This window comes from Pezoporus flaviventris, unplaced genomic scaffold (genome assembly GCF_033815535.1).
Source record: "Pezoporus flaviventris isolate CSIRO_AGI_PZ_B2104156 unplaced genomic scaffold, CSIRO_AGI_Pfla_v1 ptg000015l, whole genome shotgun sequence".
Taxonomy (NCBI): Eukaryota; Metazoa; Chordata; class Aves; order Psittaciformes; family Psittacidae; genus Pezoporus; species Pezoporus flaviventris.
The window spans coordinates 33,759,965-33,778,353 of NW_026892563.1; the positions used below are offsets into that span (position 1 = coordinate 33,759,965).

Sequence of the window (18,389 nt, forward strand, 5' to 3'; positions counted from 1 at the left end):
ATATAAATCTACCCTATATATAAAAGTTATGCATGTGTATACATTGCCAGTTTTTTCAGGAGGACATTAAAAGGAGAGGAGAATAGAAGGTGATATTATCTTATTTTCCACTGAATGTTTTCTACATTTAGTCAGTATTTTATTTTGAGATGCTGTGATACAAGTTGCTGGTCATATGTTGTTGAAGTTCCCACCTGTTCCAATTATTTCTGTGTGGAGCTGATTGTGAATCTGTAGAATACAGAAATGCAGAGTAACATCTGTGCCTTCCATGATGGAAGAAGAAGAATTTCTGTCTTAGCACAATGCTCGTGTTGACTGCAGCACTGAAATGAAAATCTGCAGAAGTAAAATGTTGTTATAGATTCTGAGGTAGAAATAGGTTGGTGAGCTTTAATTGAAAGTTATTTACAAGGAGAATGGGGTGCTGTTCATGACAGCTTTACTCCTTTTGCTGCTTTCCTTGATTTTTCTAGTTAACTGCAGAGTTACTACTATGAGATCCACTGCTGTTCTTCTGAAGTGTTTTGGGTTGGGTTGGGTTTTTCTTCTGTCATTTACCTTGGTGTTGTTAGGCAAGGAGTAATATACCAAAGTCAGTAAAATGGAGTTGTGCTAGTGTAGAAACCTGTGTGTAATACATCACTGTTTTCAGCTCAATAAAATATATGTGCTTTTCTCTCCTTTTTAATGGCTTGTCCATTAAAATGGCCTTAATATTCTTCTCGGCTCTGATTTGAGATAGTTTTTAAAATCTAAATACTAGAAAGCTTATTCCCTCTTTGATCTGCTTTAATGGAAGTTGTGCCTACGAATGAGAGGACAATAGATCTTCCCATGTCTGAGAGAGATTACTTCTTTGGAGTTTCAGAAAGGTAATTTGTCTTTAAAATGATGTTGTTTAAAACTCTTTTGTTTCTAAAATGCGCTAAACCTATGCCAGATGCATAAAAGTAACCAGAAACTTAGAAAAGCACTCAGGTACTTGGAAATTATTTCCGGAAATCTTGGGATACGGGATTTAAAGGCTTATGGTACATGCAAAAAGAAAATCTTAACAGCTGTAAAGTAAGTCATGAACACACAGTTTCTGTCTGCTTTCAAGTGTTTATTTCTTGTGTCCTCCCAACATCTGGCAACAAAATAAATGCTTAAGTTTGAAATGCAGTAGCAGGGCTTAATTCTTCAGAGTGAATGTACTTTAAATGACTTGCTGTAAATGCATTGTGATGAACAGCAAGAAAATACAAAAATTAAGTAGCTAGTTACAGGAATAGATCTGCTTCCCTGCTCTCTCTGCAATAAGGTATCAAGCTTAGAAGCCATCTCTCAGTGTGGCAGCTTATCTTTCCCAGGGGGGAATTAATCTGTGGTTTTTTGAATGTTTTTGAATTTTTGTTATTGACTCTTTTTATTTGCTTATTTTATTTGATGTGGCACTTAGGGACATGGTTTAGTGGTGGAGTTGGCAGTGCTAGGTAAACATTTGGACTCGATCTTAAGGGCCTCTTCCAACCCAAACTATGTCTCTGATTCTATACTTGACAAACATCAAATTTTCTCAGGATTCCCCTCTTGCATCCTTCCATGTAGAACTTTGTATCCCAGCAGGAGTACACAAAGTACATCTTAGGATTCTGAAATACTGATTCAGTTAAAATACTGATTCTTCAACTGTCAGTTGTTGCTGCCTATGGCTCTGAGAAGAAAGCAACTTTTTTTATTGATAGAAATCCAGTTGGCTTCAGCACTCAGCAGAGTGGGGTGCACACCAGTAGCTGTCCCAGTAAGATCTAGTGCAGATGTATCAAAGAGGAAGGAGACCAAATTTTACTGCTAAATAGGTAAAATATGTCCAGTGTGAAAGAATTAGTCCCATGCCAGTAAAACATTGATATGTATCAGTTTTGGTGGCCTTCCTTATAAGATATTCTGAGTTAAATGAGTGTTTTCTCATCAAGCATGTTCAAAGATAATCTACAAACTAAAAGGGAAAGCTATTTGCTTCACTGACTACCTGCTTCCAAGAAATGTATTCAGCAGAACTGTTTAGTATAGTTCTCTCATAAGATTATTGTGCATGTTTTTTCTACTTATGGTGTTAAGTTCCAGTTTCAGTTATGTTGGCTTCTCCAAATGTCAATGTTAATTTTTCCTATAGATATTATTGTTATTCTATAATCTGTAGGGTGCAGTTAGTTTTATTCTCCAGGTACCTTATCTCTAGTCATTCCCTAGCCTAACCACTCTATATAAACCTTTTTTCAGACCACTTCCTCTGAGATGTAAAAACATCATATATAAAAACATCATATATAAAAACCTTTGTATAAATCATTTCAGCCATGGCATGAAAAATATTTTCAAAATGAAGACATATCAATAACTGAATATATTTTGCAAAAAATATTTCTTATAAGAAACTTTTAAAGACTTAAGGCTGAGGTTGAAGGGGTAATGTTCCTGGGCTCCCATTTACCAGCTAGTATAGAATAGCTTTTATTTCACATGCATGAAATCTACTTTTCATTCACCATATAATCCCTTTTCTTGGACAGAAAAGTCGAGAGGCATATTCCAGCCTCATTGAAATAAGCATCACAGAGCCCTCTCTTCATGTGTGCATCTTGCCTCCATAATCCTAGTCACTGCTTATGCATATAAGTGTGTTCCAGCTACAAAACTGAGACATCAGAATGAAGCTGACATTTTCCTTTCACAGAAGTCTGTGCGAATGCTAAGACCCATGGTACAGTACTTCCAAAGCAGGTGGTACAAGGATGCCAGGAGGAGCACATCCCAAAGGCATTTCTGCAGCATGGAATAACTCACTCAACCTGCTGGAAGCTCCTAAATGAAAGATGGAAATACTCTGTTCTAGACAGCTGTTGCTGTGGGTTTCTATTTTTTGAGTTTATTCCATTCCATTTTAACCGTTTATCAATATGGCCTGTATCATTTACATAGTTGATGGGTTTGAAAATGGACAAGTTAAATTCTTCCAGTCATTTTAGGACCATTTTCTACTAAAAAAGAAAAAATGCTCGAAGAATGATGAATTGCACCTCCTTTGTTCTACTCTACCTCTCTGCTAATTTTTTATCTCCTTTGAGAACAGCAAGTGATTATTCAATCACCAGCTTCTGGGTTTAAATTCACAGTTTCAAAGCGATTTTGCTAACCCCCCTGTTTTTCTCCAGTTGTAGTTATCTCCACAGCTCTTGGTAGCTCTGTTTACTAAATGCAGCACAATCCAATGCAACTTATGCTGTAACAAAGTAAACTTTTCTTGTCAGAAGCCTCTTTATTAATAATACTTCACTACAAGTTGTACTTATGTTTAAGTGTTGCAGTTGTTTCCTGTGCAATAACAAAAATTTACTACCAATTTACATTCAGTAACATTTTATTATCTACAGTAGAAGACTTACAAATCTAGCTAGTTAAATCCTGAACCATATTTTTTCCAACTTAATACTGGTATCCTCTTGCCTGGAGGATACACAATAGCTTTAATTATGCTCATTGTTTACTAAGGAAACAGCAGCATGGCACTTAAAAACCCCCTTTGGCTTATAGTTAAAGGACAAAGTTCATGGAGTTGATGAAGGAGGCTCTGCATGCAGGTGTGAAACTTCAGAGCAGCTATTGCTCTGTTTTTACAGCTGTTGATCTTTTGCACCTCTCAAGCAGACCATGCTGTGCAGGAATTAGTACCTAGGAAATAACTGGGCACAGTGATCAGGTATCACTAGCTTCATAATTCTTCTGCAGTATTTCAGGGTAGTGTTTACATTTTCTTTCTACTTACTGTAAATTAGGTAAAAAAGGAAGGAAATTGGTCTGATTATTTCAGTTGGAAATGAGACTTAATGCCTGCTTGATATACAGTTGTGTTTGGATTGTTGTTTTTTTTTCCTTTTAATTTTGCTTATTATTATTCTGGTTGTATAATTTTTATTTCTAAGAAGATGAGATTTGGGCAATGATCTGAGAATATTTTATTCAAATCTTGATGAGGACACTTGAAAATTTAAGGAAAGATACCTCTCTGAGATAATTAATTCTCAATCTTTACATAGCCCTGATGAATATTGTGACAGTGTTAAGAATGAGATATTAGTTCAGTTGCCTGTTTGATAGAGACTTTTCTCATTACATTGTTTAGCAGTGATGTTAAGGTGAAATATAGTGTCTTCAAGACACAGGACATTTTCAGCAGAAATAAGGGTGTTTGGTAAGATGAAAGGGACTAGAAATGAAATCAGGTGCAGAACTAGGCCATTTTTACATATGACATTGCGCAGAAGGAAGCAAAAGTCAGGAGCAGGGTTTCAAGCCAGACTGAAAGTGGAAGGGGAGGATGGCCCAAAGGTGGTCAGAAGGTTATAGATGCTGTCACATATGGTCTCTTGGGAAGAGCAGATTTGCAGCTGGCCCACACCCTGCAAGGCAACTTCCATCTTCATGGGGCTGAATCTGGGAATTAAAGCTGTTCCTCCAGAAGCTGAGACCCCTTTCTACTGGCTCTAGTCATACAAAAGACATTGCAGAAGTGAGGAAGGTTTTTTTGTGTATTATATTAGCAATAATAAACTGCAGTCCATGAGAAAGCGTAGTAGTGTCTCTGGTGTAAATGATTATCAGGGAACTGGGTGCATTCTAAAATTAGACCCTGATGCCTCCAAATCTGATATCTCTATAATTTTAGGATGTTATAAGCATAATTCATAGATGTTGTAATTGTCAATGAGGGAAATACTACATAGATGCTCATTATCACTCTGAACTATCCAGAAGATTTAAGCATATAGATTCTATTTAAAAATACAGTTTACAGTGAATAACAAGGAAAATGTTCCTTGAACCTATCTCTCTCTTGTGAAATTGAATTGAATGAATAATTTATGTGTTTCAATTTTTATGTGATTCCTTGTCCATTTTATTTTAGATCAAAAATTTATTTTTCTCAGGATATCCTTAATGAAAAAAATACATAGAGTAGATGGAACTTACGTACCATTTCCAACAAAGAAAATGCTAGTTTTGATTTTAGTGTTATTCATGCCATAATAATTTATGTAACTTTCTAAACTATGCAGTCTTGCATATGAAAGCATTTCTACCCTGGGGGTGGTGGGCTGGTAGCTGAGGTAGAAATAAAATTTAAATCTTTTTCTCTTTCCATAATGCACAGTATTGGTGCTTTATAAAACTGTGCTGTTTGACAGTCCTCCAGATAAATGCAGCCTCCTGATGATGTGTCATGCTTCATTATGTTAGCAAGTTCTGTTCCTTAGAGTTAATGAAATGGCCAGTGGAATTTTCTCACATCTTTTTCATGTGTGCCTTACGCATGTTTCTTTGCTGAAGGAAGGCATTTTATATCCCTCTGAAATTGCTTTTAAGGGCAATTCTACAAAAGGTGAAAAGCGTGCTAGGGTTGAAAGTATGGGAAAGAAGGTGGCCTAGTCCTCCAGTTGTCTACATAGGTACTCTGCTAGTGCAGTTTTGTTGTCATTGAGGAACTTGTATCTGCCTTGGGACTACACTGATTTTAATTATGCCACCAAATGAGAACTCCCCAGCTGATCTCTGCAACTGTGGTCCATGAAGAAGTAATTGTATGTATGAAGTTCCAGAGCAGAATTAGTAACGCGGTACTAAAAAAGGACAGGGAATTAGTAAATTTATGTATATGCTGAGAGAGGAATAATATTTTATAGCTCTACCTCTATAGCAATATATTCAAACACTAATATGCATGCTATGTTGGTGCTTTAGAACACTGCAAGTTTCCAATGAGAAAGTTGGGGTTATATATGTCTCAGATGTTGCATGTAGTTTCCTTAGTCCTCTCCCTATTTACAAAACATGTTTTTCCATGAGTTAATGCTGAAATGAAAACAGTTTTAATCAGACCTCAAATATCTACCAATATATTTGTATGTGCAGAAGGCACATACATTTGTATGTTCTGCTCTTCTGAAGGTGAGATTCTTCATTCAGTCTGAGTCAAACCTAACTCATCCAGAAGTCCCATTGGACTTCTGCTCTCTTTTCATTTTTTTAGCAAAAATGTAATGTGATACTTTTTCAGGAGTAATGAGGTCATCTTGTACTCTGGCATAATTCTTTCCACCCTCCTTTTCCTGCAGTTTTTCCTTGTGTTTTTCCTTATGTCTTAATAAGAACTCTTGTATTTACATTCTCTGTGCATATGAGTTAAATCCTCAATTTTACTTGGCATAGCTGAGGCCTGATCAACTATTATCTTAAACTGACCTCCTGGCCAGGAGGTGCAAGAGATTGCTGCAAGGTGCCTTGAAGTTCAGCAAACACAAGAAAATATTCTTTTATGATTCTCAAAAAGAATAATGTTCTTCTAAAAGGAAGCTAAAATACATTTTTCCTTCTTTGTTCACTTGTTTACTAACAATAAAACCAGCTACATACAAAACCACTCTGAAAGTCAAAGCTTTTTGTTTCTGCTTCATCATCACTTAAATAATGTCAAAGAGCAGATCTTTGGGTCTAGCATTTGTCAGTGACCTGCTGCTCCAGAACCGACAGAGGGAGCACAAAACATTATTTGTTTTCATTTCTCGGTGATGGTGTGGTTGACTTAATGACAATCACATATCCCAGAGGTTGCTTAGAACCCATAGAATATCATCAGGTTATATATTTTTTCTGTCTGCTTAGAACTATTACTGACAGTATCTCATCTCTCCACAAATCGCACACAACTCCCAAGTATTTACTGCTTTCTTCAGAAAATCTGTCCTATCTTTTTGTGGTGGGTTTGACATTAAGTTTTCAGCTGAACTTTACATACCCCATCTTTTGATCAGCACCTAAAGGCCCAATAAATGGTAAGATAGTTCAGAACACACAAAATTTTCAAAACAGACTACTTTGGCTGATGTAATTCTGGAGTGAGTTAGCATCACGATCTTGTCAATTCAGTTTTTATATCTTTTCTGTGTTATACAGCTACGTGTGTGTTCTGCAGTTCTTGAAATATCTTCTTCCAGCTTCACTGCCTGAGGCTACAAGTATGCAGCACAGTTCTGTCTCCCAAAGAATGTCAAGCATAATGAAAAAATGAACTTGCAAAAAGAGCTGATTCTTGTGTGCCTTCCTGCTTGAATCTACTGTCTGCTCATTTTGCTTTCCCCAGTTCTCCTAGGTTTTATTTTCTACTTTTGGAACTGTATCCAAAGCTTTCTTAGAATGAATTGCTTTTATAAAGCTTCCTCATAATGAGGCTTGTCACATAAATGAATGGAGCATTGCTGAACTCTCACAATGTGGAACAGGCTGACTCAACCTTTCAACGCTTACTCTCAGAATTAGCATTCTTGTCTAACAATGGTTTTTGCCCCTTCTCTTTCTGCTTTTGAAGCTCGTGACCTGCGATTCAAGAAATTTCACTCACAAAAATGAATGAAAAGTATAAGGATTAAAGTGAAGGTTAACCTCACAGAATAGGAGAACTTTAGAGTTGGGTTGTCTTCCTTATCCATTGGACCTAAGTATTGTAGTAAAAGCAGAAGAGTGAGTGATCTTGCATTCGGTGTCAAAGGTGAAGGCAGCTTTCTTCACAAAGGGCAGAGACAGCATGCTTCAAGAATAACTTCAAGGAAACTACTCTCACAGCTGAGGAAAGCAAGGTTGGGCCAGAGCTGCATACTCTTCTTCTTTACCAAGGAGGAGAGAAGAAATACCCAATGTCTGTCGAACACCTTCTGCCACTTTAGACCTATGAACAGCCTAACTGTGAAGGAGAAAAGATGCAAGATCTGATTTTGAGCTGGTGGATGCTGGAAGAGTATAGGCTAGAAAGTCTTCCTGCCAATTTGTTGAAGACATTAGCAATAAATAGAAGAAAAGACCGCAGCCCTGTTGCCTGGAGTCCTGAAAACTGAACAGTTCTCACCAGAGCTCACATCTGTATTACTGGTGCTGAGCAGCTCTGGGGGTTGTGTGGGCTTGTGTGTGTCTCAGACAGCAGCTAATCTTACACATTCTAGAGAGCTTTTGAGGACAGCCTTCTTCCCAAAGGGAGAATGGTGCAGAAGAAAAAAGAGTGATAAATTATCTAAAATACAGACTTTTCATTCTGCTTTTGATTTTAACCTTGTGAAGGAAGGCAAGAGAGACAAAGAGGAATGGGAAGGGAAAGGAAAAGAACAAGAATACCAAGATTCCAGCTCTGCATTTACTACTGAGAAGTCCCATGGAACGGAAACTCACATAAGGGTGGGGTTTTTTGTTTTGTTTTGGGTTTTTTTTTTGGGGGGGGGTGGTTTGGGGATTTTTTTTTTTGTGTTTATGTGTTTGTTTTAAACAATAACTTTTTATTTCACCCTTTAGAAATGATGTCTGACTCTCCCTGCTGATCTGGCAAGCTTGCATTTAGGCTTCCAGACAGCTATCATGAGCGCTGGCGATGCCTAGTAGTCCCTGCTCAATTGAGATTGTCCCTGATGTGCTATATGGTATGCATGGCATCCTCTACAATCAGGGTATAAAAATGTGGTGACTACAGAAGTTCTTTTCATGTCTTGGCTTCTTCTGTTTAATATTTTTGCAAAAGCAAGCAGTCTTGAAGCATTGTGTGTGGTGGGCAGCTTCACATTTCTTTCATGATGTTTGAATTCAAGTTTGCACTGGTGCCCTTGTACAGTGTTTGAAAACCTTCATTTCTTCACTAATTAAGCTGAGGGACTGTCAGTTTTCTGCTTTCTATGCAAAAGATGCAGAACACCTTGCTTGATTACAGATACAATTGCACAGAATTATTAACATTATGCAGTAGAAATGATGAAAGTGCAATTTATGATCATCTGGCTTCCAGCCTACTGTACTTTATTAAAACAAGAGAATATCTGGGGGAAGAAAAATACGAAGCAGGAACAGGGTAGCTGATGATCCCATATTCAATTCCACTTTAGGCAGAAACAAAGCATGCAAATTTAGACCAAAATGATTAATATTCCTGGGGTTATAAACTATACTGAAAACTGAAAGCTATAAAGAAAATTATTAGGCAACCTTAATTAAAAACATCACTACTAGGTCACCGCATAATAAACACACTAGAGCTGAGTAAAAGAAAATGAAGTTAATGGTGAATAAACATTTGAAATAAAAAGATTTTACTACTTAGTTTGGGGGGGCCATGGGCAGGGTCTTTCCCCTTCTCCCTCTGCTGCATGGTCACCACTGCCCTGTATCAGCCAGTGGTGGTGAGTGATCATGAAGCCACTGATTTTAGGGAGGATGTGTACATCCCCACCCTTTCACACAGAGGAAAGACAAAAGCAGAACACTTATTACCGCTAAGTTTGTGCTAGATGAGGAAAGAGGACAAGTGGCAGAGAGGCTGGACTCCTTGCCTGGCTGGAGAGGTGAGCAGGACTCCAATGAGGAGCACCCAAGAGGTACAGCCTTAGGCAGGTCCAGGGTAGCTAAAACAGTTCAGGCTGAGCAAACCTGATTAACTTCTCTAGGAAGTGACAATGACAGCTGACAGGAGTGCACAGCAGACATAATCTCCTTGGACTTCCAAGAAGCCTTTTGCTGTGGTGTGACTATTGAAGGCTGTTTCTAGCAGGATTTTACTAGTTAAATCAGAATCAGAGTGAGGAAGCAGGTTAAAAGCACATTTGAATGTGGTGCTAATCACCTTGGCAGTGACCCTTTAAAATGAAAAGCATTTTTAAATTAGACTATACACTGCTTGCAGCTGTAAGTACTGCTTGTACTTACCCAAGCAAAGAAGGCTTACTTCAGTCAGAAAGATTAGCTTGATAGCTTTCTTTAATTAATTTTTTAATAAAAGAAAAATAAAGCAGATGAAAGAAGCCAGCTCAAGAACTTAAAAGTACTCCAAGAATTTCATACTTACGGCCTGGGTCTTGTAAGTACAAGCATCAGAGTAAATTTATTTCCATGTGTGAAAATCAATGGTCTTTGTCATTGTAATTAAAACTACTTAAAAGTATAACTATTTTCATTAGGAGATGTTTTGTCTGCTTGTTTCAGTAAGAGTTATGCCACTGGCAGACAAAGTCTCATGTAGCACATGAGTTATACAGGCTTTACCTATAGTGCTTGATGAGCAGGGATCCCTAAACACACCCATCATTTTCCTTTGCTTCCTACCTCAGGAGGTGAGGCTGGATGGCCAGCACTGAGGACAATTTGTTGCCTTTTGTTGCCTTCAGTCAGTCTATTAATGGTAGGTTTTGGCGCTGTTTTTTTTTTACTTAATTATTAAAGTGCATTGTCTTGGGGCTATTTGAAGCTGAAAAACAAAACTTTAAAATACAGAAACAAAGACAGGCTACTCTTGTCAGTGTCAGCAAATAAATAGCATTAATCTGTCTTCATTACTGCCATGCATGGTGCAATGCAAGAGTCCACCAGGTGGGAAGAGGCATAATATCTTTTAACTACTCTATGAGAGGTACGAATTAAGCTGAAACTTAAACAGAAAAGTCTTCTTTGATTGGCAAAGAATAGTGATAGTCATTTTGCCTTCAGAAGCTTTTTGACATCTTTCTATTAGGATACTGAGAGAGTGCAGAACTGTCTGACCTGAGCTGTCATCACCAGTTCTCAATGGGAGGAGCCTCAGTGCCATTTGTGACTTTGGAAACTCTGCCTTTTCTGTACGCTGTAGTGGGTTCTTATTCCAGCTGGAGTTGCGTCTCTTTCCTGCTTTATTACTTAAAAGTATGAAGTTTTAATTAGCACATAGTTACAGTTTAGAGTGCTTTAAAATATGTCATATCCTTAAAGGCATTCAGCAAATGGATGTTTGCTTCCTCCATCCCCACCTCGAAAATGAGTTATCCAAGCAATCTGTGCTAAATGTGTTTAAGAATAAGGATTGGACACGCACAACAAGCTTATGTGGCAGTGTAAATCAGAACTGTGATATTCAATTCAGTAATTTACATTATCTGTAGATCTGGACTATTAATTACTGGAAGTCTACCTTTTTAAAAGCAATTTTTTAGTCACTTTGACATCTAACCATCTGGCTTCATTTTCCCCTGGTATGCCCTTTCAGGCATGAATGTTAGGAAGCTTTGCTTAAATATGTAGATTACCTAGGCAGCATGCAGGAGATGGTGAAAGATACCGCTTTGATTGCATGGGTTCTTTCTTTGCAAAGTCGTCTTGGTTAGACTTCACATACCAGTCAGTAATGGATTTAATTTGCTAGTCTCTCTACTATGGCTCTCTATTACTGTTAAGAATTTAACTGATGGGATAAGAAAAAAATGCTGGCTGGTGTGAGTATGTACTGCAGCAGCTAGTTCCCCTGTGGTGGCAGCAGAAGAGGTTCTTTATGGAGTGCCTATGAGCCTGGCCACTTTTGGCAGTTTGTTCCTCTGGTACATCTTTGTAAAGCATAGGTGTGATGTATTTTGGGAAAAATAACGGCTATTGCACCACTATCCACACAAAGCGTATGTCATGGCCTATTTGCAATTATTTTGTTAAAGATGTTTTCGTACCCATTTGTCACAGGTTTATATGCCTTTTCTATATGTGCATGCATTGGTGCTGCCTCTCACCCTGAGTATGCTTACAGATCGCAGCTCTGGCGCTGCTGGGTCTATTATTCCCAGCCCAGAAGCCTAGCCCTCTTTGGCTTGCCACAGCTCCATCTTAGGAGGCTGAATCAGCACCCTCACCCTGCAGAGCTGATAGTTCAGAGTATTATTACAAAGTCAAATAAGCAGAAGCTGTAGACTGGGCTGTGAACCCACAGAGATCTGGGCTACTTTTAACAGGCTGCTTATTTGGAACAGGAGAGCTCCTCAGGTCCAGCCTGAGATTCATAGCATACCCTTTCATACAGTTCCTACACACATGGACTGTAATTTTCTTTAATACCAGAGAACAATCTCATCTATAGAGTAAGATCAAATGCTTGGACACAGTTCTGTTCCCCTGAGGGATATGATTTTACCCAGCACAATATTTCCTGAGGCAGCTGAGTTATTGACTGCATATATACTATATGCTGCTGCAGAATGAAAGCCTCTGTAAAATAGCCTTTAATTGTCACCTTGTTTTGTTGTTATTGTATCTTTGTGTGTGCATTTAGAAGGAGGTTCAGGATACAGAAGATCTTTGATACCTGAAAGAGCTTTGGACCCATCCACTTTTTTTCCTGTAGTCCTGCTTAAATTTCTCCATTCATCAGATGTGGAGACAACCATAGAATCACAGAATAGTTAGGGTTGGAAAGGACCTTAATATCAGCCAGTTCCAGCCCCCTGCCATGGGTAAGGATGCCTCACCCTAGATCATATCACCCAAGGCTCTGTCCAGTCTATGGTGTTGGCAGGGGTATATGCTCCTCCACCTTTATAGTACTCAGTCACTGCCTCCTCCTGTCTCCCCAGCTGCCAAAGCAAGAGTGTACTCTTGTCATCTGTCCCATGTAGGAGAAAATGCCCTACTGTTCTCTGCTACCCCAGCTTCAAGATTGTCCCCACTATTGTTGATAAAGCCTGAAGGTAACTCATGTAATTAAGAGTTGAGGGACGTTTTGAACATGCTGCTAATACAAAAACCTGCAAAGTTTTTTCAGTAACTTTGGGTTTGTAACATTTGTGACATCTCAGTTAGCGTTAACTAGTTCATCAAAAGTAATAATTTGTAAATGGTTACATTTAAGTTCCTTAAAACCTTTCTTAGAGAATGTATTTCCTAATGTCAGTCTAATTTTTCTCTCTCTCCAGTTTAAAACTGAGTTTCAGTAGCTTAGATTTTTACATATATTTTATTAATTCAGCAAGGGTGATGTACCTTTGTATGAAGAAAAGTATCTTGGATCCAATTAAGACCCTCTTCACTCTAAAAAACAGTGACAGTGCTGAGAATTTTCTGGTCTTGATGTGTGTGTCTGAATTTCCCAGTTTGTGTGTATTTAACAAAACCCATCATCAGCCTATTGGAAGTCTCATTTTCTAGGACCATTGAACACTGAACATTCCCAGTGAGCTGCAATTACAGGAACAATTGGGCTGAATAACTTTGGACTGATGGGGTGTGAATATTAGTCCTCCCAGCTTCCCCTTTCTTGTTTTGGTTGGTGTCTGACAGTGCACAGGGTTACAGTAGGAATACTTTGGGGGATGTCGATGTGCTTCAGAAACTCTGGCATATCTTGATCTGCCTGTGAATTATACTTGGATTAATTACACTTGTTTTATGACTCTATAGGCCTAATAGCCTCATATTTGCAGTTGTATTTTGGTGTTGAGAAGAAAAAGGGCATGGTGTGTTTTACTGAAGGTGAAGCATCTTCAACTCCCCTCACATAATTCTAATTCCACTTTCAAGTCATAGAAGCATAAGTCAGGAGGTGGAGCAGGTTTCACGTGTTTCCATAGTGATGGATGTACGTCAAGTGTATGAGGTACTTAACCTAAGGAAAATTATAGACTGAATTAAAAAATCTACCTTCATTATTAACGTTGTGGTTTGCTATTTTGCATTCTTTTTTTGGCCCAGTGGAAAGTGTTAATATATATATATTATAGTGAGACTGAAGAGCTCAACCCCCCCTTAGGAATCCTACAAAGCACTTAAATAACATTAACTTTTTGCTAATTTACTAGAGACTGGTAAATTGATACCTAATGCCGACACATGGGTTGTGCACTCATGTAACACTGGCCACCAGTGTCGGTGTGCTCAAGGTTACCAAGTCCCATTATTAGGAGTCAGCACTCTGCCTCCATGTACTTTATACAGGTCTTGTTCTTGTCTCTGCTAGCTCTCTGCATCAAGTGCCACACACTGATTTCGACGTAAATTTTCACGTGATGATTCTTTTCAAATGCATGTGAAGTTATTTCAAGTCATGGAAGAGCCTATACATGGTATAGGGTGTCTGCCCTTGCTGGCTGCACCTGAGTGAGGTCAAAAAGCTGCATAGTTGGGCTATAGGCTTGCTTGTTTTGCCACACTTACAGCTAACCCATCTCAGGTTGGCTACCCAACTGAAAATACAATGCAAACATTGCCTAACCTCTGCAGGCAGCCAAATTATCTGTGGTTTAGAACTGCAAGCCTGTTATCTACAGTGAGCACAGAACAGACTTAAAATATTTGCTATGTAGTATGTAATTGATATGTAAAATGTAATCATTGAAACCAGCTATATAAACAGAAGGTAATCCAGTAGCTTTAGCAGGTACTTCTCCAGTCCTACTCAAGCACAGATGGAAATGCAGACTAAATTGTGTAAACCAAACCTCCATGAAGTAATACATAAATGGTGATGTATTGTGACAAGATAGTTAACAAAGTGGAAAGGCGAACATCTGTCTCTTGCATACGGATTGGCAGGTACAGTGAAGACTTGAGGTACATGAAGTCTTATAGAGAAACTAGCAGAATATTCCTGTGTAAAACCTCTCCCTAGTCCAATTTCTAAAATTACTTTTTCCACTGTTCTAAAAGGATGAACTGACTGAGGAGGAAAAAGGTAGTTTCTTATATGCTTGTCTGGCATTACAGGGTATTTATACTCTGATCACGAAATGAAAATAGGTATGATTCAAAGTTAAGACGTCCAGAAGTAAGAATTGGAAGGTCTATAGGGAAAAGAGTGAAGGAATGTAAAATGGGAATCTGTCATTCTAATAAGAAATATTTAATTGATAATTATATTTAATTAAAGTATACTTAATTAATAAATATAGAATCATAGAATAGTTAAGGTTGGAAAGGACCTTAAGATCATAAAGTTCCAACCCCCCTGCCATGGGCAGGGACACCTCACACTAAATCATATCATCCAAGGCCTCATCCAACCTGGTCTTTAACACTGCCAGGGATGGAGCATTCACAGCCTCCATGGGCAACCCATTCCAGTGCCTCACCACCCTAACAGGAAAGAATTTCCTCCTTATATCCAATCTAAACTTCCCCTGTTTAAATTTTAACCCATTACTCCTTGTCCTATCACTGCAGTCCCTAATGAAGAGTCCCTCCCCAGCATCCCTATAGGCCCCCTTCAGATACTGGAAGGCTGCTATGAGGTCTCCATGCAGCCTTCTTTTCTCCAGGCTGAACAGACCCAACTTTCTATAATCAATTATTAGAAGACCTAAACCCAATATGTAGTAAAGAGGTGTTCTATGTTCTTTCCTTTGTTTTATATTTCCTACTTTCATATGTGCATACAGTGGTAGCAAGCTCCAGCCACTCAAGGATTACATTTAAAATGAACAGATAACACTTGTGAGCCCTCTGATGGAAGAGATGTTAAACTCAATAAAATGGTAATTTATTTTGTTGGGCTAAATTTTTGTTCTCATGCTTGAATGCTATTGCATTCTTTGAAAAAAATGTCATCTGTGAAAGGTTTGCACTTAGAGATCTTCCAAACTCAGAACAAGTAATTGAAGTAGTGTCCACAAGTACAACATGTTTTTACAACAAGTAATCTTTGTACCCTTTATCACACTTCTGCTGTCCCTTTCTCTTAAATTCTCAGACAAAACAGAAGAGAGGTGAGGAGACTTTTCCTTAACAACATGAACATAGTAAGATTCTCTCTGACTGTAAGCACTTTTGTTTTAGTTCATCTTCAGGTCACGCTAGGACAGCAGCCAGGTGAGCTTACTGTGAAAAACACCCAACTTCCCTTCACTATAAATAAGGTTTCAGAAGTTTATTGTTCTTAGTGGGATGAGATGAGAGTAGTTGGATGACTGTGGTAAAAAAAATCTCAAGTTTTTCTAAATATAAGTAGCTTGGGCTATGAAATGAAACATCCATTTAAAACCTTCCTTTCCTCATACATAGAATTAGAGGAGCACATGGCCAAATAGAGCCATGTATGACTTTTCACAGGATTTCCATTGTTGTGCTGTAGTTCAAGCCACAGAGGATGTATATTGTTGTTTGGTAAAACCACTGGACTATTTCCAGAGTAGGATTATCCCAGCAACTGGATTCTGAGTGCTAACAGGTGCCTGAGAAGGGCAATGGGGATTTGAGCAGCACAAACTTATTTGTTTTCAAGAAGATCATAGACAGATACTTTTTGTTGTTGTTGTTGTTGTTGTTGTTTATGGTAGAAAAGCACAGGAATATGGACCATCCAGGTGCTAGTTGCTATGGAAAGCATATCACATCCTCCAAAACCTTTCCATTTAATTGTATACGTCACTGACTATCAAGTGGAGTAAATTTCATTTTTTCTTTAAAACTCCAGACTGCAAAATAAAAACAGGCATCTCCATTGCAGTTTTAAGCTTTCTGTTTTCACAGGCACTCTCGGGAAGAAAATTTTTTCCTTTTTTTTTTTTTTTTACTGTTCCATCCAGTTTTATTGACATAGTAAATTACTGTATTGGGTTGTAGTGGTACACAGTTAAGGGTTAGAGGTTTGTCATTGTTTCTGTGTATTTATAGCCTAATTCTCCAGACTTCTCATGATATACATGATTTGTTCCCAACCTGCATGTTATTGGGGTTGTATTTCACCTTTGGAAATACCTGCATCATGCTGAAATCCATGTCTACTTGAAGACTACATGAAAAACACCACCTGTATACAGAAAACTTCATATATTGCCATTGAAAACAAAGCCAAGATACTAAAGTCAAAACTAAGATTGTACAATGGTTCAGATACACTTTCTCAACTGCTTTTGTGCACGAAGGTGATTTAGGTGAATGGGTTTCAATAGCCAGACTAGTCTGTACTCAGATAACTCTTCTGCTCCTAAGCTGCCTTCTTTGTAAAATGGCAGTAATTATAACCAGCTTTGATATCTAAGGTCAAAAGTGAGAAATATTATTATGATTTATTTCCCTATTTTCATAGGTTTTATGACACGTCTTTTTTATGTCAGTAGAAGAGGTACATATATGACTGGTTTGGATATAAGTCATAATTTTCTTTTTTACAATATAGAGAATATCTAATTTTTTTTTCTTTCCCCTCTCTAAATGCTTTTAAGTACGTTGATCTAACAAAATAAGTAATGGGAAGTAACCTACGTATGAGATGATAAGGGGTCTAGAGCATCTCTCTTATGAAGAAAGACTGTGGGAGCTGAGCCTGTTTAGAGAAGACCAAGATGGGATCTCATTAATGCATATAAATATTTCAAAAGCAGGTGCCACGAGGATGGGGCCAGACTCTTTCAGTGGTGCTCAGTGACAGGATGAGGAGCAATGGCCATAAATTGAAACACAAGAACTTTCACGTCAACATGAGGGAGAACTTCTTTATGTTGAGGTTGTCAGAGCGCTGGAATAGGCTGCCCAGGGGGGTTGTGGAGTTTCCCTCTCTGGAGACATTCAAAACTCACCTGGATGCATTCCTGTGTGACCTGCTCTGTGTGGCCCTGCCTTGGCAGGTTGGACTAGATGATCTCCAGAGGTCCCTTCAAACCATAATAATTCTATGTGATTCTGTGTTATAGATATTATACCTTTTAGTTCAGTTTATATAATTCTTTCTTCATTGTTCTGGTTACATATTGTCACAACTTACCAAAATGAATATTTTCATATAAAAATGAATATTTTTATATTAATTTTTTTTTTATATTAAAAAAAGAATCTAGGTCCCACACAAATTTGTTCTATGAAGTAAAACTGCAAATACTTTTGGAGGTTTTCCAGGCAAAAGGTCACATGTTAATAATTATATTTATTAGCTACAGAAGTATTACCATTGCAATCATAACTGCACATTGCAAAAATTACAGTTTTGGAAGGTAAGCAGTAGAATTGAGAGATATGTGAAGACATTTCATAAAGGCAATCTTTCTGAAATCAATATACAGAATCCCCAAACAGCAGGCGCCTTTAGCCAGGTAACAAATACAGTGTTTGAGCTTTACGGAGTGACTTACACTTAAGCTGAATAATATTTTTTAAACCTAATGCATAATATTCTTTGTATCAGTATAAATTCAGTATATAAAATCAGAAAAAATCAGTATAAATACAACAATAATAAAATAATCAGGACAGGAATTTAAAGTTACAGTGTTAGTAATGTAACAAGACAAGTTTATCAAAATTAGAGACAATGAGGGTTTCTTGCCAGGAATTGGGCTATTGCTGTGATTAACTGGTTTGCTTTCTCATGAAAATGTAAATTACATTAAAAAATAGTAAGTGCTCAAAAATCTATGCTTGTACTATTTGTTAACCATTTTAAATCTTAGTAGTACTAAAAAACTAAAATTACTGTTATTGCTTTGGGTGTTAAGAATGAATTTTTTCATGTTCAGAAAGGAACTCCAAGAGAGGAAAAGCCCAGAAGCACTTTACCATCTGCCTGAATAAAAAGCTTCACCATCCTCAAAAAAAAAACCTAA

At 37.8% G+C, this 18,389-nt stretch overlaps 1 long non-coding RNA gene across 1 annotated transcript in view; it reads left to right on the forward strand.

The window, feature by feature from the left end:
• Positions 1–15,215: 15,215 nt before the first annotated feature.
• The window catches only part of LOC133269560 (uncharacterized), a 45,928-nt gene continuing 42,754 nt past the window's right edge, over positions 15,216–18,389 (forward strand). Inside the window, exon 1 of the long non-coding RNA XR_009743494.1 lies at positions 15,216–15,338. This is a non-coding gene — a long non-coding RNA (uncharacterized LOC133269560). The remainder of the gene's footprint in view (positions 15,339–18,389) is intronic.